At 43.1% G+C, this 21,589-nt stretch overlaps 1 long non-coding RNA gene across 8 annotated transcripts in view; it reads right to left on the bottom strand.

Annotated features, from left to right (window-relative positions):
- LOC109283355 (uncharacterized) overlaps window positions 1-21,589 on the bottom strand; it is a 105,725-nt gene that overhangs the window by 65,771 nt on the left and 18,365 nt on the right. For 2 of the 8 annotated variants that reach the window (XR_002090496.2, XR_002090495.2), the window contains exon 1: window positions 14,531-14,982. The exons of 1 other annotated variant lie outside the window; for it this stretch is intronic. This is a non-coding gene — a long non-coding RNA (uncharacterized LOC109283355). Of the gene's footprint in view, window positions 1-14,530; window positions 14,984-21,589 lie in introns of those variants that run through there. 5 more of the 8 variants (XR_002090492.2, XR_002090483.2, XR_002090481.2 and 2 more) reach the window with 5 other exon arrangements.

Here is a 21,589-nt window from a genome sequence, read left to right as displayed (position 1 = left end):
GTGCTTTGTCTCTGAAGCACTTTAACTTGCTGCTAGTTTCTTCACCGCTGTTGTCTTTGTCACGTAAAAGAGCCTCATTAGGATCACAAGAACAATGGGGCCGGTTATTTTAATAGAATGATATTTACCACGATCGGAAAAGGTTGTGATATCAACCTCCACTATGACCCTCCAAACAAAATCACTTCCATTCACATTATTATCTTCTGCTTGTGGGAAACAGCCACAGTCTGAATATATTCTTTTTTATCCTCCTCGTTGCATTTTCTTGCTTTCTTCTTTTTTTTATTTTTTTTTATTTGCCTGGTTCCTGTTGTAATGCATCTAACCTATAAACGAACAGCCTCCTCTGTGTTCATTCCCCGGCATTCTCTAAATATTCACATTCTTAAAATACCATCTCCTTCCTTATTTTCTCAATTCTTTATTTGTTGATTCTCAAAAGCTCCTTTGTAGCTGCCCACACTCAGCTGGGGAAACGTATAGTGCAGTCCTCCTTTATTTTAGATGTACAGTAGAATGTTAATGTCTTTCATTTCCAGCTACTAGAAAGCTTTATTGAGGACAAATCTATATGCCAGTGAAATTGTATAACATGAATGTTCCCTAAAGTATGTAATGTTCTTCAAATTAATTGGATTCCATGGGGTATATTCTCAACACAATGTGCAGAGAGTTTAAAAATATAACTCCCATTAATGTTAATGGGTGTTGCACATTTTAAATCCCAGCACATCCAGATGAGAATATTACCCCTTTCTGCCGTATTTAAAATAGGATATCTTTAAACTAAGCTAGTGGCCGCCTTACTGTGAACTATTACAAATAATGATTACAATTTTCTCTTATGGATTGAAAGATAACAAGTGCCACTAAGCTATCACTTTAAAGCACTTCCACACCGCTAACTCTAATGATACCAGCCTCAAAAACCCCACTGAAATGCATAAATAAACGCCATTATTAGGACTTTTGCTGTGCTATGTTACAGAACAGAGCTTGGCTCTTGAGATTAGTCTTAAAACAGAAGAGAAATGTATGTGAAACAACATTCCCTGTAGCTGAAGGGAAATGGTTTCATCTTTCCCAATAGCATTAACAATTTTCCCTGGGATCTGAAATTAGATGTATAACCAGGATATCTACTCATGTGTGCGATTCCTACTAAAATCTCAGCATGGGATGTTTAATATTGCTGTTCATAAGCCAAAGCACAAGCGTTGGTTGCAATTATGCTTCCAATTGTTAGGAAATAATAATAATTAATTACAATCTTACTGTAGTTCTCTTGCTAGGCTGGATTTTTTCCTTTTTATTTTTAAGGGTGGGTATAACCAACTAGAAATTTAAAGAAACCTCATGAAACAGAGTCAAAATGAGTTACTACAGACCATGAATAAATAACCATAGTAATTGCACTGTGACACTATTAGGGAAAGTTTAAATTATTTTCCACTGGCCTCTTTAAATTCATTAGTTAACATATATGCATTCATCAGTTAACTAGTCACTTGTAGTGCAGTCATTAAGGGAAATAATTCCACACTGAGAGATGTTGTCCAAGGCACCTGACTGAAGGCCAACATATTGTCTTCTCCCTGGTCAAAGTACAAACTAATAGAACGACTTTATATGGCTTACATGCTAAAGGTCATACAAAAATAATGGTTAAGATACCGGGGCTCAATTCTGCTGGGTGCCTAGTATGATCGTTTTCCATTTGTATTGCAGGATCAGAGATTTTTAAGAGTTCATCTAGTTTGACCTCTTGCCTAACACAGTCCTAAGAACCCCAGTCTACGTCCAAGCAAAAATGGCTGTCGAAACTATAGCTGATCTTTTTAGAAAGATCTCCAATCTTGAAATAAAGATAGCAAGTGATGGAAAATAATCCACTTCCCCAGGTAGAGGTGTCATATGATCAAACTTCCCCTTAATCCTAAGCATGATCCTGAAGTCACAATGTTGTCTTGCAGATGAGTGCAGACTACCAAGTCCCCAGAGGGTAGCCAACACACCAGAAAGAATGGGAGCCCCAGTGAATTAACAATCAAGATACTTAATAAACATCCATCATATTTACTAAGAAAATAGCTTATAATAGACTGGAAAGCCAAATGTATTTGGGGCCATATCTGCATCTGGTATAATCAAGATAACTTTATGGATCCTGATCTGTAGTGTTAACATCTCCAGATACTGGTGGTATCAAATACCACCAGCAGTCATGCACACGATTCACTGCTATCAGCACTGTATCTTGAATGTGGCTTGAAAGGTCTTAGAGCATGTCATGCAAAGGGGCCCACTATCTACAGGTAGTTTCGATCATCATATTTGGTGACAGAGACACTGACATTCATGCTTGAGTATCGTGATCGATATTTGCAGTCCGACCCTGCTTTTAATCTCAAGACAAAATTGTTTCTATAAAAGCTACGCAAAAAGAAGCACATCAAAATCAAATCCTTGCAAGTAGCTTCTTTTGCCTTCCTAATTCATCCCCCTTGAAAGTTGTTTTCAGTTTAGTCTGCTCAGTATGGCAATATCTGCCATTTCTTGAACTTTCTGTTAGCCTGCCATATCCACTCTGATTTAGCTATTCTTTAAGGGCGCGTGTAGATGAAATGGGGGCCTAAATTGAAGCGGTGGGTTTTTAAAAACACCACTTCAATTTAGGGCCCTTTAAACCCCCCGTGCCGTGCACAGACCTGAACTTACTTGCCTCTCTGGCAGCAGGGAGGGGAGGGCAAGCTGCCAGCAGGTGAAGTGGCCCCTGATCTGGGGGGAAGGGGCTGGTGCTTCCCTCCGCAGTAGCAGTGGCACCCCCCCAGGAAGCACCTGCCTGCAGGCACCTGGCTTGGGCAGTCCCAGGGGGCAGTGCAGCCATGGAGAGAAGCACCGGGCTCCCGCACAGCTCAGGCAGGCAGACTCCAGGGGAGAAAAAAAAGATCTCGGGTGGAGCCTGCCTTCCCAGGCTGCTGCCAGGCTGCCTGCAGGGCTTCCTGCAGAGCCCTATAGCTGCACGGAGCCTGGTGCTTCATGCTGCGGCTGTAGGGCAGCAAACTTAAACTCCTCGGAGGCATTTTCGTTTGCTGCGCCCCAAGTCATTTAAGGCGCACTATGCCACTGAATTTGCTACAGTGGTTGGAATTACTGCGCGATATGCCACCAACATGTGCAAACACCAACACCATTAAAGCAGTGCAAAAGCATTTAACCCACTTTAAAGCAGTGGAGATGTGTAGGAGGTGCATGGGGGGGTGCATGTGCACCCCTGAGAGCACTGGTGCACCCCCGACTGGCCGTGTTTGTGTTTGTTGCTTAGGTGATGGGTAGGGGGGGCAGGCAGGAGCACTGGTGCCCCCCCGCAAGCGCCGGCCAATCACTGCAGCCACTTCCAGAAGTGGCAGCAGCAATCCAGGCAGCAAGATCGTCCATGGGGAGACCCCTGCCCCCGGTCAGCAGGATCGGTTGTGGGGGACTCCCCATCCTGGTCGGCGGGACTGGTTGCAGGGGGGGCACGTGTCCCCCCTGACTAAGGCAGCACCAGTCGCCCATGCTTTAAAGTGTCATGCACTTTAAAGTGTAGTGCCCTTGTTTCATCTATATGTGGCTTCAGAGCTCAATAATGCTTTAGTCATTGGTGTGGAGGTTCCTGGTACACAGAGATCAGGGGAATGTGGACCTGCCTGGAAGAGGGAGACTTGCAGGAAATAAAACATAGGAACATTAACTTAGGATCTGCTGAGTCCAGGACCAGTAGTAGCCTGTACCAGATATTTCAGAGCAGCTTCCTAACAGGCAGGTATGAAATAGCCTGCTGTTTGGGGAAGTTTCTTCCTAGCTCCTGTCAGGGAGAAGATGATTTATAGTGTGAAGCATGAGGGTCTCGCCGTTTCTGACCGATTTAATTTAATTGCAGATGTTTGTGCAGTTCACACAAATGTCTGATCCTCTTTGGAATCCTGCTGAATTCTTGCTTTATCATTAGATATGCTTATTTGCCAAGAAGCATCTTCTTGCCATCCTTCTTTTTAATGTGATGAGTTGAATCTCTAGCCCTCTACTGGACACAGCCAGAACAGCTGTGTGTCCTGGGCCTCCTAGTGCTAACAGCGAGTGCAGATTCTCTCTGAGGTGAAGTGATAGTTGCGGGTTTGGAGCAGAAGCAGTGACTCCCACAGGAATGTGTTGGGCTTGGGACACGTGCTTAAGTCACAGCCCACTCCCTACCTGATTCCCTATATCTCTTTTATGCTACTGCATTTAGGTTAATGGATATTTATATAATTTTTCTGTATGTTAAACAAGGGTCATGCAGCCCTAGCACAGGTTTTAACATAAAAAGAAAAAATCAAGAAGTTGTACATAAAAGCCATTCATGGCTTGTTTAAAAAAAAAAAAGATCTCAGCTTTGCAGGAGAAAAGTCAGACGGGACAAGCATGAGTTGAGGCTGGTGTGTAGCCATCTTGCATCTGAGCCTTTAGCCGGTGAGGGTGAAACTCCTGAATCTACAAAATTTGAGCTGAAAGTTCCCGTGCTCATTCTCTCGTGGTCATGGATAGACTCGTAAGCTACTGAACTTTTGTCTTCCAACACTGCATATCTTTTGGTCTAATCCTCTGCTGGTGATAATCTCCCTTCAGAACAATGATGAGCAGACAAGTGGCAGATACGCTGCTTGTTACACACATGAACACAGTGGCTTGTGGAGGTTGTGAGATGGTTATCAGCGATCACGTGTTAACATCTTCAGAACTGCTCTAGATATGAGCAACTGCAGCTCGGCAAACGTATGATTCTCTCCTCTTTTTTTCGAGTGCTGCTTATTGCATCATTTTGCAAGCTCCCATTCTCATCACCCACTTTCCCACGCTTGCTTCCTCCACAATCTATTCAATAATTTTTGCCTTCAAAGCTTATCTTCCTTATCTGACCAAAGAAGCCTAAATGTCAGAGAAGATGCTCGGATGCAGCACTCCCCTGACTTCAGATACTGTTGTGAGTGCTTACCAAAATCAGACCTCCAATACCAGTGCTCTCTTCTCTCTTTGCTGCCCAGCTTCTGCCACTTCTTGCTCCCATGACACTTCAAGCTGGGTAACCTCAGTGGTGTCTTCTGCTTCTCGGTTCTTTCTTCCTTCCTCTCCGATGACTCCATTTCTCATTATTGACTGACTCGTGCATCATGGCAAAAACCGAATGTCGCACCTTCCCCGCCAAACTCTGCCTCCAGTATTGTCTCCCTCACCTGCAAACCCAGTGCCATGCTTGACTCATGCAGTACGTTGCTCTATGTCTCAAGTGGCTAGGAGCCCTTTTGAAACATCTACCATGACTCTGAATCAGATTGACAGCTTTAGTGAAACCACCCCAAAAATAGCTGAGCCAAACGCTTCTCAAGTGCTCTTGCCCACCAGTGTTGCGGCATATGTAAAATCTGGAAGGAAATCATCAGGGGCAATGCCATGAAAGGAGAAGTGGGGAATCATTCTGGGGCATTACAGACTGCATGGGACTGGAGTCCGCCTGGATTTTCCATAAGCTTTTCCTTCCTCCAAACTGGAACAATCCCAGTCCTTGTTCTTCTCCAGCTGCTCCCTCTGAGCATCCTTAGGCTGTGTCATCCAAAAGGATCGGGGAAAGAGGGCAGGCATACAGCGAGTTCACAGAAGGGGCATTCCTGAACCATCCCTGGAGTCAGCACCACAGACACGACCCCCTTGGCACCTCTGCGTACCCCTGCAGCAAACACCGAGAAATAGAGTAACAGGGGGTTTGCACTTCAGGAGTGAGGTGTGTTCATAGCCACAGCTGGCACAAGGCCCTGCCTTCATTATGACTGGGCATCTAAAACAAATCGAGTATCTCAGAGACTGTCAGGGGGTGAATGAAGGTGCACAAAGGGAATGACTCAACTCCACTTCATTTTGATAATGGGGGACCCATTATTACCCCAAAAGGAGAGGTGGGCACACAGTACAGTAAAGCTGTGAGATGTGTTTCACCAAGCCTGCTTAAATCTGGCTGGGTAGCCAATTCTCCTGCCCTCCCTCAGGATTTTGTGTGCTATTTTAACGAGGCACGCTTTGTTAATCAAGGTGTGGACAGTACAGTGACAGATGGGGGACCTGCTTCAGACAGACATCTCAACATACTGCCCTAGATTCTCCTGCATGAGCTTGCTGCCTCCCCTGGGTTAATGTAGGCAGAACTAGGAGCACAAGCCTTTCCTATTGCTTTTTAAATGCTGGTGGTGGATCTCTTAAGTGGGAATGTCTGATTGGAACATGGATAAACTCAGGCACGGAAATGGTGAATGACTTGCTCAACGGAAAAATCACCAAACCTGTCTGTGATAGCGCTGACCCCCTTCCTTGACAGTGTCCAAGTTGTCAGTGCCAAAGGTAAGAATTGCAACCAAGAGTCCTAGCTGTTACTTGCACCCCTATTGGAGCCACTGCCTGGTTCATGATTCCCCCTGTATTGTCTTGTAGACCGCAGGGCTGCCCACAGGGAAGGACAGAAGGTGGCAGGGATCGTGAACGGGGTGAAGGGAGTGAGGGGCTGGTGGAGTGAGAGAAGGGGAAGCCTTGCTAAGAGAAAAGGACAAGCACGGGGAGCTGTGCAGCATGTTCGTTAGGGCCTCGAGGCTCATCCGGACAGGACAACCAGGGGCCCTGCTCCAAGCTTCCCCTGCCGGCTGCCCTTGCTCCTATTCCTAATTCACTTGCCATGTTGCTATGCTAGGGCTGCAGCAGACCTACCCGAAATCCACTGATAAAATAACGGTGAAGGAAATAAGAAGAAAATAATACCATTGGCAGAAATGTGCATGATTTGGAAAACCAGCCTAGGGATGGTAAACAGGCCAGATAGGGTATCTCTGGGGAAGCTGTAATGGATGGAGTAGGGAATTTGCTGCTTTTTCTTTTTGTCTGAGGCTCTGCCCATCCTGACTGCAGTTCAGTAAGAGAGGGAAGCATGACTGTGGGTGTTGCCAGCAGCTGGAGTGTGTGTGCAAGAGAGAGAGAAAGAAAGAGCACATGCAGTGTAAGGACTCGTGTATCTCCCTCACCGCCAGAGCTCTGCTGTGGGAGTGCCCTGTGGCTGCAAAAGCATCATTTAACCCAGTCCTGCCACCAATTCTGTTGGGAACCACAAGACTGATGCCTGGGCATGGACTTGGATAATAAGCTGGCAGTTTTTATCCCTTAATTGGGTGTATCATGAACCCCCATGGGCTCACGCAAAATTACGTGAGCAAACTGCAACCTCGCTGCAAATACAAAGCCATGAGTAGTACACATACGCATGGAGAGCTAATGCTAATATGAACATGGTGGAGGGCCGAGGATCGCTGTTCGCTATGTTTTTGGCATGCCTGTCTAATACGTTCTTCAGACCTTCAAAATCCCTCGGCTAATATTGCTGGAAAAGCTATTTTCAGGGAAACGTTGACAGTCACACCGAAGGACGCCTCGTCTTTATTCCTTTTAATCTGCCTTTGTTTGGGTGCTTTCCAGTGTATTACGGCTCCCATTGCTAGACATTATATTGGGGAAAACTGCTTGCTCGTTTAAAAAAAAAAAAAAAAAGCGCTTGTGGGCCTAGGGTGAACTTAATTAACATCGCTGGAGGGACAGCAATAAGGTACTTACCAGGGCTATGCCGAGCCTTGCGAAACATGAACAAGTCAAAATATTATTGACGTATTCAATTATTTGCAGTTGTGGGGGTTTGGGTTTCTCTGACGCCTTCTGAAAATAATAAAGCACTTAAAAGTTCCGCTTTCACTTGGCTGACCTGGCGGCCCAGCAATAGCACAGCATGTTACCCTGGGAGGGAGCTGAGCCGAAGCCAGTATAGGGCCAGGAGCGCTGAGAAAGCAGTACATGGAGTCTCGGAGGAGGGGAGCAGCTCTCATTCATCTCTAGGGGCTCTTCCTGCCTGCCCTTTATTATTTATTTTACTATTATTAGCATTTCTAAGACGCCAATCGCTATGGTAACTGGGTACCCATAATAACTTTGCATTTATGTAGTGGTTTCCACCAAGGGTCTCAGAGTGCTTCATAAATGCTAATTGCTTTAACCTCCCATATGCCACAGTCTATAGTAAGTATTGTTAGCCCTGGTTTTCTTTACAGATGGGAAGACTGAGGTAGAGACAATAAGTGGCTCACGTAAGGCAGCGGTTCTCAACCTTTTGCACCTTGCGTCCCACCGGTCATTTCGTCAAAAAAACCCAGTCCTGCCGTGGTAAAAACAAAACCCCACTTTTTCCACTTTTTACATTTGCATGCATTTTAGTATTATTTTAATCATGAATGGGAATTTTAAAGGATCCTAAAAAATGCAATTAAAAAGTCCCACCGACATGACCTTTGCATCCCACCAGTGGGACGCATCCCCTGGTCGAGAAACACTGATGTTAGGTCAATGCATCTGTGGCAGCTCTAGGAGTGAAACACAGATCCTCCCACTTCATTCACTCCCAGTGTTCGGCATAAAACTACCTTTCTCGTTCCCTTCTAGGCTTCCTGTAAGGGCATGGCAGGGGTTCGGACTTGATGATCTGCTCAGGTCCCTTCCGGCCCTACCAACTATGAAGCTACGCATTTCACGAGGGACAAAAATAAACCAACTACTGCTAGTTTGTTTTCTCTCTCTCTCTGTCCCTCTTTCCCTCCCCTCATATTTGCTAACTCTTTGGAGTGCAAGTCAAGGTGCACACAAACCCAACACTGAACATTAAGCTTTTGTTCAAGCGGATTCAAAGTTCCTCACCAGAACAGGTTGCATCCACCCTTACTTGGCCAGAGGGACAGCCATCATGACACTGGAACAATAGAGAGTGAAACAAGAAGGCCTGAAGGGCTGCCCAGAGTTTTAAAATGAAGTTGGAGGATCCTGTTGCTACAGGAAAACAAATTGCATGGCATCCCTGTAGATATTAGTGGGACAGATTCCCTTCAATTGATGCATGCTATTGAGTGTCACAGGAATTCACTGAGGGAGGAATATCCTTTCTCGGTGACACACAAAAGTCTGCCCGTAGGTTAGCTTTGCACACCTAGCAAGAAAATCACATACACAGCAAGATTGGAAGGCAGCAATCTCGTTCTTGTTTTTTGCTTTAGTTTTCAGAGGTACCCAGGGCTCTGTAGTTGCAAGAAGTTGCAATTACCCACTGGCTCAATAGTGTCATTTTTAATCCTGTTTTACTTCTCCTTTTAGGATCATCTTAGCTTGCAGGCCACATGGAAGCTGAATGGCAGGAAGCCTGCCAGCTCTGGGGTTGTGTGTGGGGAAAGAAACAGTTTGCTGCAGTTGCACGGTGCATGTCACCAGAAGAAATATGGTCAAATTTCACATATATCTATAACATCTGTGTGGCTAATAAAATTGACAGAGTTTGTCATAATCAGGCTGTACTCTCCAGTGGGAGAATTATGTTTGAGCATTTGGAAATCTCATGCATAGGCAGTTACTGAGGGAATATGCTGTGAAGATTAAGCTGTTGTTTCTGTGTTGCAATGGATACCCGTACTGCAAAGCAATACCCATTGCTACAACGGTTTAAAAAGCCTAGAACTATGAAATGGAGCATCATGGTTACCCAAATAACTCGATGTTTCTGCATGTACACACATGCACGCGCATGTGCACTTACATGAACAGGACTGCAGAAAAGCAATCTCTGTTGGAAGTGGTCAGGCACGATGCTAGAATATGCAGTAGGGGCCTTGCAAAAAGGTTGGGCCTCATTGTTCCAAGGGGGCGTGTGACAGTCTGATCTGCTGCTCTACTTTCTGTTCCCGGTCCTATCTGCAGCAGTTCTCCCTGCTCCCTCCTTGACCTACCCTGTGCCACACACACGAGCTTCCAACGCCACTTGTGGCCCTTGTGCTACAGGTGAGGCACCCCTGCCTAGAACCACATGTCCACCTTGTATATCAACCATGTGCATGCATCACTGCGCCCCAAGAAGGCACTTCTTCACAGCAAATCAGATGGTATTATACACAACTTTTTGGAATAAGCTTTTGCACTAATCACTGAGGTTTTCTGAGTTTTCCTAGTGTGTCGCCAAGTTGGTAAAATCCATGCTGCGTGTTCATATAATATATATTCCGCTGATAAAACCTCAGCTGTTAGTTTCCCTCAGAACAAATGGGCAAAAAATGGTGTGATGGCAAATTAGGATCCCATGCATTTTATAAGCAGATACAGTAAAAGGTTCATGTGTAATTAATTGCAGAATAATGCCCAAGAGGGATTTATAAATTCTATACTTATTGACCTCCAAAAGAACTGCATTTCACTGCTTATGGGTATAAGTGGAATAGGTCTTCAGTCCAAAAAAAAAAAATAGGAATCCCTTGAGCCTGATGTGCAAATACCCACATGCCCTTCTTATGTGAACAGAGAGGTGTGAAATCATAGAATCACAGAAAGTTAGAGTTGGAAGGACCTCAGGAGGTCACATCTAGTCCAACTCCTGCTCAAAGCAGGACCAGCCCCAACTAGATCATCCCAGCCAGGGCTTTGAACAGCAGAGTTTTGAAACCTCCAAGGATGGAGCTTCCACCACCTCTCTGGATAACCTGCTCCAGTGTTTTACTACCCTCCTAGTGAGAAAATTCTTCCTAATATCTAACCTAAACTTCCCTTGCTTCGACTTGAGCCCATTGCCCCTTGTACTGTCACCTGCCACCACTGAGAACAGTCCATCCTCTTTTGAACCCCGCTTCAGGTTCAAGTTGAAGGCTGCTATTAAGTTCCCTCTCTGTCTCCTCTTCTCTGGACTAAATAAGCCCAGTTTCCTCAGTCTTTCCTCAGAAGTCATGTCCCCCAGCCCCTGAACCATCTTCATTGCCTTCTGCTGGACTCTCTCCAATTTGTCCACTTCCTTTCTGTAAGTGGGGGCCCAAAACAGACACAGTACTCCAGATGTGGCCTCACTAGTGCTGAATAGAGGAGCATAAACACTTCCCTTAAGCTAATGGCAACACTCCTACCAATGCAGCCCAGGATGCCTTTAGCCTTCTTGCTAACAAGGGCACACTGCTGGCTCATATTCAGATTATTGTCCACTGTCATCCCCAGGTCCTTTTCTGCAGAGCTGCGGCCCAGCCAGTCAGCCCCAGCCTGTACTGGTGCATGGGAATGTTCTGTCCTAAGCGCAGGACCTTGCACTTGTCCTCGTTGAACCTCATGAGATTTCTTTTGGCCCAGTCCTCCAATTTGTCTAAGTCACTCTGAATCCTAGCCCTACCCTCCAGCCTATCTGTTATTCCCCCCAGCTTGATGCCACCTGCAAACTCGCTGAGGGGGCACTCCATGCCATCTTCCAGGTTGTTGATGAAGACACTGAACTCAACCAGCCCCAGGACCGACCCCTGGGTCACTCCACTTGATACCAGCTGCCAACTAGACAAGCCATTGATTACTACTTTCTGAGCCCAAAGCTCCAGCCAGTTTTCTATCCACCATACAGGCCATTCATTCAGCCCATATTTCCTTAGTCTGCCTGTGAAAATGCTGTGGGAAACAGCATAAAAAGCCTGATACAACCCATTTGTGCATGAAGGTACCCTCCTATAAGCAAAAGACACTTATTTTTTTTCTATAGAGTGAAGGGTCACCTTTCCTCTAACTCTTCTGATACTGCAGGCCTTTGAAAACATGGGCTTCTGATTTTCAGTGTGAAATTCTTGGTGCCTTGCACTGATAAAGATGACAAAATCTCCTGTCATGTGTTGATACCTTCTCTCTCTTCCCCATGTCTTTATGGGGGCTGTTAAGGCTACTGTTTAGTGTAAGATCTCTCTCTCTAAGCAGTATCTTATGTTTCTCATTTGGCTCAGAATGAGTCCTAATAAATTAATCTCTTATGTAACTGCAACTGCATTGTCTTCAATGGAATCGCATGATAGATTGTAAGCTGCCTGTAGCCACTCACACTGTATTTCCAACTCATACTTCACCCTTGCAGATAAATACTATCCGCTATCCAAAGCCCCATGGTTTCAATAGGATTTAGTTGCAACCTACTTTGCAGTAAGGAGCTGCTCTACCACCCTTTAAAAGTGAATTAAGTCTTATTGTTTTGGACCTCATGATACTAAAGGAAAAAATGCATTAGATTAATAATGCTTCTGCTACCTTGAAACTTAATTTACAATCCCCTCTAATGCAATGACATTTGGGTGTTGGAGAGAAATTTGTTTTGTTGAGAAATTGCTTTAGCATAAGACTTGCTCGAGTTTATTAACAGGGAAAAAAAATTACTCCCCTCCCTTCCAACTCCCTCTGCATTCCAAAAATAAGAATCGCATTTCAACATGGACATTACCGGTTAAAATATAATTACAGATAATGAAATGTCATATTTCACACATACTCCCAGAAAACTGCACCTCTTAGGCGTCCCCAAAACACTGCAGGGTGTAACCATCCCTTTCTTCCTCCTTTGTAAAAATAATATTTCACAATGGAATTGTGTGATGACAAAAAATGATGCTGGAAAAGCATCGCTACCCATACAGGCATAAGGAACCGCCACAGGCCACTGCATGCAATCCCACACAATATTAACTAGTCATTGCATCTCCTTCCAAGGGTACATTCTTCTCTAGTGAGCTACAGCATAAATAAGAGTCCTTACAGAAATGGAGAGGCATAGCACTGAACGGAGTAGGAAACCATGTCATTTATCAAAAATGCTTGGCTTAGACTTTTTTTAATGTTTCGTTTTATTGCTGTTATGTAGAATGTTAATCAACATTAGAAACTTGTTCTGTCAATTACTTGGGAATGAGGGTAAAATATTTGTCTCTTATTTAAGCACGGCTGAAAAAATAAAATCACACAATTGCTGCAGCGCTGGAGTTACGTTAACTTATCTTGGACAGTTTGATCTGCACAGAGCTTCCTTTGCAGAAGAGAACTCCAACTCGTCTCTATTATATGGGAGCAAAGCTTGGTAATGTTTTCTGCGAAGGGTTGTTTGCACTTGAAAGCAAATTTCTGCAAATATTCAAATGCTGAAGGTCTGGTTCGATAAATCCGAATCCAGTGCTGATGTTGTGTTTGCCTAGGCACCAGTTGTGAAATTTGCTCTGTTTAGAGGCCCAAGGTGGGTAAATCTTTCCACTATTTAAACCCTGCGTTAAGCCTTCAAAACAGGCTGGAGTGGGAAGGATGGATTTATAGGTCTTGTGCTGGCTTCCTGTGTAGAGTTAAGTTTACTCAAGGAGCAAGAAATAGGTAAAAGTTTGTAACCTTCTTTGAATAAAAAAAAGAAAATTATTTTCACTGTGTGCTCAGTAACAGAAAAATGCACAATTTGATATGTAAATTAACTGTTAACTCATCCCTAATTTGCTGTAACTCTGAACCTGGGAATATTGCAGCTTTCTGGGGATAGGTGTTTTAGGAGTCTGAGCTCAAGGTAGCATGTGAAGAGATGTAACTGTTTTCATCATGTTTGTACCCCATTTTGCTTTTCATGCTTGTACCCCTATTATCCAAATAGATCAACACAGCCTGGTGTGTTACTAGGGTGAAATATTGGTAGCAACTGAGTATTATAACTGAATTAACTAGGGATGCTGGGGCTGACTGCAGGGTGTTGCGGCAAGATTTTAAACATTGAGAATTGCAGGGATTTTGAAGCTAGTGAGAGTGTGACCACAAAGGCATCTGTCGCCTTAGCTCCACCTATATTTACCCCTCTTTTAGACTGGAGAAGAAGTAGGAAGAACAGATACAATTAAGCAGATCATTAAAACTTAGTATTTGGTTTAAACAGGTAATAACGTTTTGTTAGCTCCCCCACTCCTTTTTAATCTGTTCTGATAAATTCTTCAAAGAAAAAGGTAACAGAATTATTGAAATTTGAACATTTGAACAACTCCGATGCTGTTCTTTTCATTCCCCAGCCTAACCCTGCCTGTGAGTTAGCAACGCCTTGGTCATAAACATAGCACAGAGTAATCATGGCTAATACCATGCCTAGAAAATGGTTTGCAAATTTGTGTAGTCTGAAGCTCTTTTATAGCTGCTCTTTTCCTAATGTCTTGGATAGACAATTGGATAACAGCTCAAAACCCATTCCATCTTCAAACACAAACATGCTTTTGATTCAGAGCTTTGAAAACCAGTTAGATTTATACCCAAGCAGCTCTGGAAATAAATCTGCTCATTTAGATGAGGTCTCATTTGAAATGGCTTAGTTCGATAATTAATCATTTTGCTGCCTTTATATATTTGTGGGTATTTGAAAGAAGTTTGATTAGTTACCAGTGATTATACTTCCCAAGTCCCTGCAAAGGAAATAATAAAATAAACCCAGGCAGGACTTCACAAAAATCAAAAGGATTTCTTGGGGCAGGTTTGGCTTGCATTTAATAGGGGCTAGCTAATTGGCAATCTCTTAATTGCACTTAACATGGACAAAATAGCAAAGTGCCTTATCCTCTAAAAGCCCTCTAAAGGACTCTCAAGCCCATTCACCCACCTGATTGTGCTAACCTCAAAACTGCCACAGCCAAACCACGACAGCATGCAAGAGCGTTCACGTCCCCCTCGTCCCTGCCGTGGAAACACCTCCGCTCCCATGCATGGCACGAGGACGCTGCCTGTGATTTTTCTGCCTTCGTTAGCACAGGTACCGTCACAACAGAGACCCCACCCCGTGGGACAGCCAGCCCGTTCGTGGAATGATTTACGGTCATTCAATAAATGAAGGATTTCATTTACCGATCTGCTATTTCTAGTCTCACTAAATTATTGTAAGGAGCCCTGCGATTCCAATCCGATGACATTTACTTAATCCCGGGGGTCTCCGCTGAAGGGGAAGGAGATCTGTCAGTTGGAAGGAGAGCTGCACATCTAATACTGCCAATCTTTGCTTATCTATAGTATGGTCACAATGTATGCGGGAGTTACACATACACATGCTGTTTAACCTATCCCTATTATCCCAATGACCTTAACCAGCTAGGCAGTTCAGAGAGTAGGCACTAAACAGAGCATGAGATGAATTTAATGGATTACCAGGGAGTATGTTATTGCAAGGAAAAGCACCTGTGGAGCAACATATTTACCTCAGTTCCACTGAATGAGCATGTTGAAAGTGAATTGGCACAGCCTTCTGCTTTATGAAAGGAAGTATTTTGTCATTCTTCATGCTTTCATTAAGAGGATTTAAGGCAGAGGATGCTGAAATGGTTTAGCGTTGGCACAAAGCAGAAACCCCCCCCCCCCCCAAAACAACAAACCCCGTAGATTAATCACAAAGCTCGAAAATCGTGAAGCATCTGATTTTTGCTTTTCCATCAACAGGCCTAATAAAGCAGGATGAAACTATTAACATACAAATAGACAGCCGTCTGATTAAAGCAGCGGCAATCAAACCAACCTGGAAAAGACCTCTTCACACAGAAAGCAATTATGATCGGGAAGGGAGTCCGATCCCCTTCCATCTGCAGCGAACTTGGGGAATCAAAATGCAGTCAGTCAGACTTCTGAAGAAAAACTGAAAAGGCCACTGCAAAATCTAACCCATTTGAAGTACCAGATGTTAAAAAAAACCCTACTACAAATAATGGATTTAGCTCTCTGGCCTAAGCAAGCCTTTAATGGGAAGACTTTAATACAGTGGGCTCTCTTTGATTCCTCAGTGCAGAGGAAAATAGGGACGAATGGCTCGTGTTATACAGGAGGTCCAACGTTATACAGTTATACCCTACTTTTCCAACCGATGTTGTCAATCCCCATGTAGTTCGATGGCGACTTCGTTTCATTTTGCAACTGGCTTAGGGAAGGGCTGGGGTTTAAAGACAGTGAGACTCCGCTCTCTGACCCGTCTCCCCCGCAGCAGTCGAGGCTGTGGCTGTTATAATGATGTAGTGTAGCACGGTCAATGAAATAGCCCTGTTACAAAGCTGTGTCCTGGGAGAAAATGTTTTGGCCCCTCTCTCACCTCTACCCAAGCCCGGTTCTTGGGCCTTGCACTGCAGGGAGGACGAGGCTTAAAACACGTGATGCAGAGCTATCGGCAGTAGAAGGTCCTGCCCGCTGCCGGCCCCCTGAAACTGCTAGCTATGATCCAGAGATACTCGTTTCAAATTAGCACCACACACTGCGCGCCCAGTATTAAAGGTGACCTTCAGGCCGTGGGTGGTCTTGAACCCATAACGATTGCCTACTGTGACTTCAGGCGGCTTGTTTCCCTATCTTCATCGTTAGAGCTTTTACTGGCCATGAACTACAAGCAAATGATTTTCCAAAGATTCAAGCAGCAGTGAATGACCTTCCTTCAAATAAAGGCAATAATAATCCTCAGCACTCGGTTTCTCTATTTTAACATGTCCCCCAGCAAGACACTAGTCCACGGGGAGAATAAGTCTATCTATTACCCATTAACAATTTCAAGGGAAAAAGCATCCATCCATATAGTGAAGACGCTATTAATTCTTCCCAGCAACATTAAATCATAAATATCATGGGCCAAGCCTTTAGCTGATGTATATCAGCATAGTATCACTGGCAGCAGTGGCATGGCATAGATTTACACAGCTGAAGAGGTTTGCTTTGAGTTCAAATCTTTTTTTCACGGAGGTTTCACCTACAAACAATAGGATTTCATTCTTTAGCTCCTTTGCCTCATTCCTTAACAGAGATAAACTTTCAACTTTTCAGCATCTTTTCAACCTGTAATTTTTTTTTTAACATAAGGAGAAAGTGCTGCATGGCTAAGATGCTCCCAGAGGGTTGCTTTATTCTTTGAGCAATAACATTTAGAAAGAGCCCATTCTCCAACATTTACCCTTTTTAAGTTATTTAACTTAGGTAACACCATCTATCTACCCATGACGAGTACTCTACCAGAGAGAAGTAGCCTGAATTTACACTCAGCCCTAGGCCACTTAACATGATAATTGATGACCACTGAAGTATTTCAGCTTCTGTCTGAAACAAATTTTGTTTTGTCATGAAATGAATTACGCTGCAGCGCAGGAGACTTTTATTTCATGACTAAACAAGCCTGTTTTCCTTGGGGTTGGAAAAAAATGTTGGTTGCACAAATGTTCAGGAAAGAAATCTGGTGCAGATGTGATTGAAATATTGGTCAATGCCTTTCTCATGATGGGTGGCATTCATCTCTCTTCTAAGGTCTAGGTCATATGTAAGTCCCATTGATGCAAACAGAGCTTAGGCAGTGCATTTAACTGGTCCATTCCTGGTCCAGAAAGTGTATAGGTGCACGCTTGCCTTTTGGTGTGTTTTTAGTGCAGTTGACTTCAAAGTTAGGTATGTGCATAATAAGTAGGGATGCTTTCCTGAATTGGTCTACAAAGACTCATCTGTTTACACCATTCCCAGGGCTAAGTGGCTTGCAGGGCATCTGCTATCAATCAGCTCATGTTATATCCCTCCTTTTCACGAGAGCTAGTCATCCATACTATTTACAAAGAAACTTTAAAACATATAACCCTCACGTACAAAGGAGATTTTTCCCAGTTTCTTAGCTAACGTGGGCTTTGATGCTAGAGTGTGTGTCTCTGACTGGTATCATTCAGTTCTAAAAGCAGCCAGCTCGCTTTCTAAATGTCTTGCCTTACATAAACCTTATTCGGGAAGTTTTCTCCTGGAAGGTCAAGAAACTAGCCGAGCTTGATTAGAAGGGCAAAACCCTACAATACCTAGAAGCTTGCCTTAGTAAGGAATGAAGAAAAACTGAATTAAAAAATAAAATAAAATAATCCTATAGGATCTAGAAACAAGGGAAAGAATCACTAAGGATTGCCTCGACCTGTTTCAAAGGTGAGAGAACACTAATGTCTCTGTAGATTTAGGCCATAGTAGAATATACCATTTTTTTTTGTGTAAAACTGAGTTAAAGTGAATTTGCTGAGAAGACATCTAAGATCTGCTAAAATGGCCTCCAATTTTGCTGATACAGCTTTTCACTCACAAATAATGACACCAATAATTAATCGTATGGACAAACAATGGCCACTGAGCCATGGGATGGCAGGTAGGCACTTACTGGCTTTTATTTGTGGGCACAATGATTTGTAAGCATAAAATTAGAAATGCAGTTATTTATGGCTTTAGCACTAGTGACTTGGATGAAGCCTTTTAAAAGTCAACTCTCTTAAAGTACAACTCTGTCAAGTGATTAATATTACATAATAATGGCTGGAAAGCCTTACATGTTTGTTCGGGCTTCAAGTCAGAGCTGGGTAGTGGCTTCTGGGAACAAACTCTTTAAGGGCAGTTCCATACACCAGCGGCCTGGAAGACTGAGTTCTATAGTAAAAGCTACAGAATACAGTGCAGCCGTGAATAGGTACAAAGTACAAGTTTCATAGCACATGATGGCATCTCATTTACCAGCATCTTCTTCTGGATGTCAGCTTTAAAATATTTTATGGATTGGCTATCACATTTCTTCATTCCATGTATAATTATGCACAAGAAAATGGTTGATCGTCAAATAAAGTAACACCTCCATAGGTATCATTGCATGCTCTGTTATGCTAAGAAGGTTGGAAGTAGTTGTTGATTATACTTCTTCCTTGATTCTGGTTTTCATGGATTGTGTTCTGGCTCACTGCTTACATGTCTGGAGTAATCAGACTGTTAAATGCAGCATTTGGAGCCTAGTCCAATATGCAAAACTAATAAATTATGCAATTAGCTGATATGGAATTACAGAATAACATCATATGAAAGCCAGTGGTGCCAGATGAAGACCTAGCCATTCTAAGAGAACTCTAAAATTACATGAAATGAAGTGATATGCAGCTAAGTGCTGCTTATTGTTTATGAAATGGGGAATTAAAAAAAAAATCCTTTGGAAGATTTTATTAAATACATTTCCCAGATTTTCCCAAGGATTAATTCAAGAAGCCTGCAGTTTAGGCAGAATTGAATGGTTTCTCAACAAAGCTTTCTGCATGTAATGCTTTATTGTCTTTCCTATACGATTACCTGTGGTATATTGAATAGCTCAACCAATGAGTTCAGAAAATCTCGGCATGTAAAGTTTTAGCTCTTCAGCTCTTTATCAAGTACTATTTTGTCTTTATTTTCCAAAATTAGAATTATGAAATCTCCAAGGGAATTTTTTTTCTTTAAATAAATAGATTGCTAATGTTTTGTATTTTCAGCACCTCCAGGAAGAGTTTCTGTGTCTAGTTATAGAACTTGTAGACTACTCCCATTCCCATAAAGCTGGAGTCTGCCGTTGAGCTTTAATCGTGATCTGTAAGCCCCACTATCCCAGCTGAGGAGAGGGTGTCTCCCTGGAGAAGAGATTGACAACCATGCCAAGTTGCATGGAAGCATTGCTAATATTTTCCTAGAAGCAAGAATAAGACAACCAAACTCATGCCATTTTTGATAAGAAAGAGTTCCAGTCTGAAATGCCTATGGACTTGCTCACTACACCAGCTATCTCCTTTCTTCACTCACCTTTGTCTGGGGATTTCAGAAATTTCCAGTGGTGTCTATTAGTACTTATGGGAGGTCCTGGATAGAGCTTTCCAAGTGTACCAAGCTGGATACTGCTTCTGCCTTCTGCCTGCCCAAATTTTTACAGATATGAACGTCATCTTAAGTGAAAACGTGAACTGATTGTCCCGATTTTTTAACGTTGCGTTAACTTACATTCCTTCCACCAATGTCTCTTCCCATAAGAGGAGCCTCGCCAGACTAAATGAGGCTGTTATGGGGAATTAATCTTTGTAAGCAAACATGCACATTTTTACACTAACTGCCATTTGGGCACTAGCTCTCACTAGACCCTTATTCTGTATTCTGCAAAATTAAAAGCAAGATTAAACCTGTTCACTCACAGTGTTCTTGAGCAATTGGGTATCTATCCATTGACTGCAGCAGGATTTGTATCGGACCATTATTGGGAAGACATTTTAAAATACCATCCAATAAGAGACATTTTAAAATACCATCCAGCTAGATCTAAATCCTCAACTTGAAGCCAGTCAGGTTTGCGCCACTGAATGAAACTTTAAAAGCTCTAGGGTAGAAAATGTACCAAACCTGAAGCCCAAGACTTATTTGGAATAGATTTTAAAATGAGTTAAAATGAATGGAAAAGTGGTTTCAAATGTGTTGCTTTGTAAAAAAAAAAAACAAAAAAGGTTGCATGACTGTCAGATGTTTTTAGTAATGGAAGGATGGCACAGTACCTCCAGTTTAGATAACAGGGCAGGAAATGATGCTATGAATCTTTGCAAGGGCATGGAACATAAAATACAACATTTTTGGGACACAGCAAAGGCTAACCGCCTGTTTTCCTCAACTCTGCCTTCTCATTCCTGCCCCATCCTTCGTGCAAAGGGACCATGAGATGTTAGTTGTGTGCAATGAGCAGGATATTGTTCAAGTCCATTTCCAACAAAATATTATCAAGGCTTCTGGGTTGTTGTTGTTGTTGTTTCTGTAATTCAGGCCAAAAGCAAAGTTCAAACTACAGTATGCAGATGTTACAGGGACACAAAAGTACAAGATAAGATGTTTCCTACCACAGGAAGACTATTTTAACAGTGGGGTTTAAAGTTGATATTTATGAAGGAAGGGAAGTCAAAGTCAGCATCCATTATTGTAGTGGCTAAAGCTGGGATTTTCAGTTTGGAGAATTAGAAGGCCGGGTCCTGCTGCCTTTCGCTAGATGCTATTTGCTGCCACTGGAAACTAACCCCTACCTATTTCTCAAATCTGTTTAAACTCGGAAATACAGAGCAAAAATATGAATAGTGACAACAGGGCCAAATGGTTTATAAGTCACCAACCTCTATTGCTAGTGAGCCTCAACCAGGTGTGCTGAACTGCACCAGTTACCATATGCAATTAAGAGGATGGAGTTTGCCAAGTGTTCCCCTCCCAGTGATTTAGTGGGGTAGCTATTTATCACAGGGAATGAAAAACAAAGCCAGGGAAGTCCTTTTCAAATGGATTAGCTGGTTTCTACCTCCACAGAGTTTTGTTTGATGAGCTCATTTTCCCAGTCTCTATATTCTGAACTAATTTCATCCACGATAGGGAGGGCAGAGGGCAGAGTTTATATTGCAAAGAGTGTTAATGGCTACCCCGAGTGGCAAAGGGTAATGAGCCTGTCACTCATAGGTCAATAGCTCCAAGCTTGAACTAGGTCAGTAGAGATCAGAAATCATTGCCATCTCATGGGGGCCTAAGTTAAATGAATTGGGTGGTCTCGGTATGACTCGATGTACACAAGTACAGCTCACAGAAGCTACCAACGCAGTTAGCTTCCAGGAAGCCAAGGCATTGAATGATAGGACTGGTCACTGCTGGTCAAGGCTTGAATGAGGGTGAGGTAGCCTCAGGTTCATCTACTGCTTCCTCCCTTCCTGATATTGTTCTGACTTCAGTTCCTGTCCTACCTTTGCTAGCAGGAAAACAACATAAGAGAGCCAAAGAAATGGTATTTTAATGAGTGAAATTAAGAATTGTGAAGATCCTTGAATAACTACTGGTTTCAAACTGGGTTAAAGCAGATTTACAGTAATCTGACATGATGTAA

This window comes from Alligator mississippiensis, chromosome 10 (genome assembly GCF_030867095.1).
Source record: "Alligator mississippiensis isolate rAllMis1 chromosome 10, rAllMis1, whole genome shotgun sequence".
In the NCBI taxonomy this organism is placed as follows: Eukaryota; Metazoa; Chordata; order Crocodylia; family Alligatoridae; genus Alligator; species Alligator mississippiensis.
The sequence above is the reverse complement of the archived record's forward strand: the minus strand, read 5'-3'. Positions and strand labels throughout refer to the sequence as shown.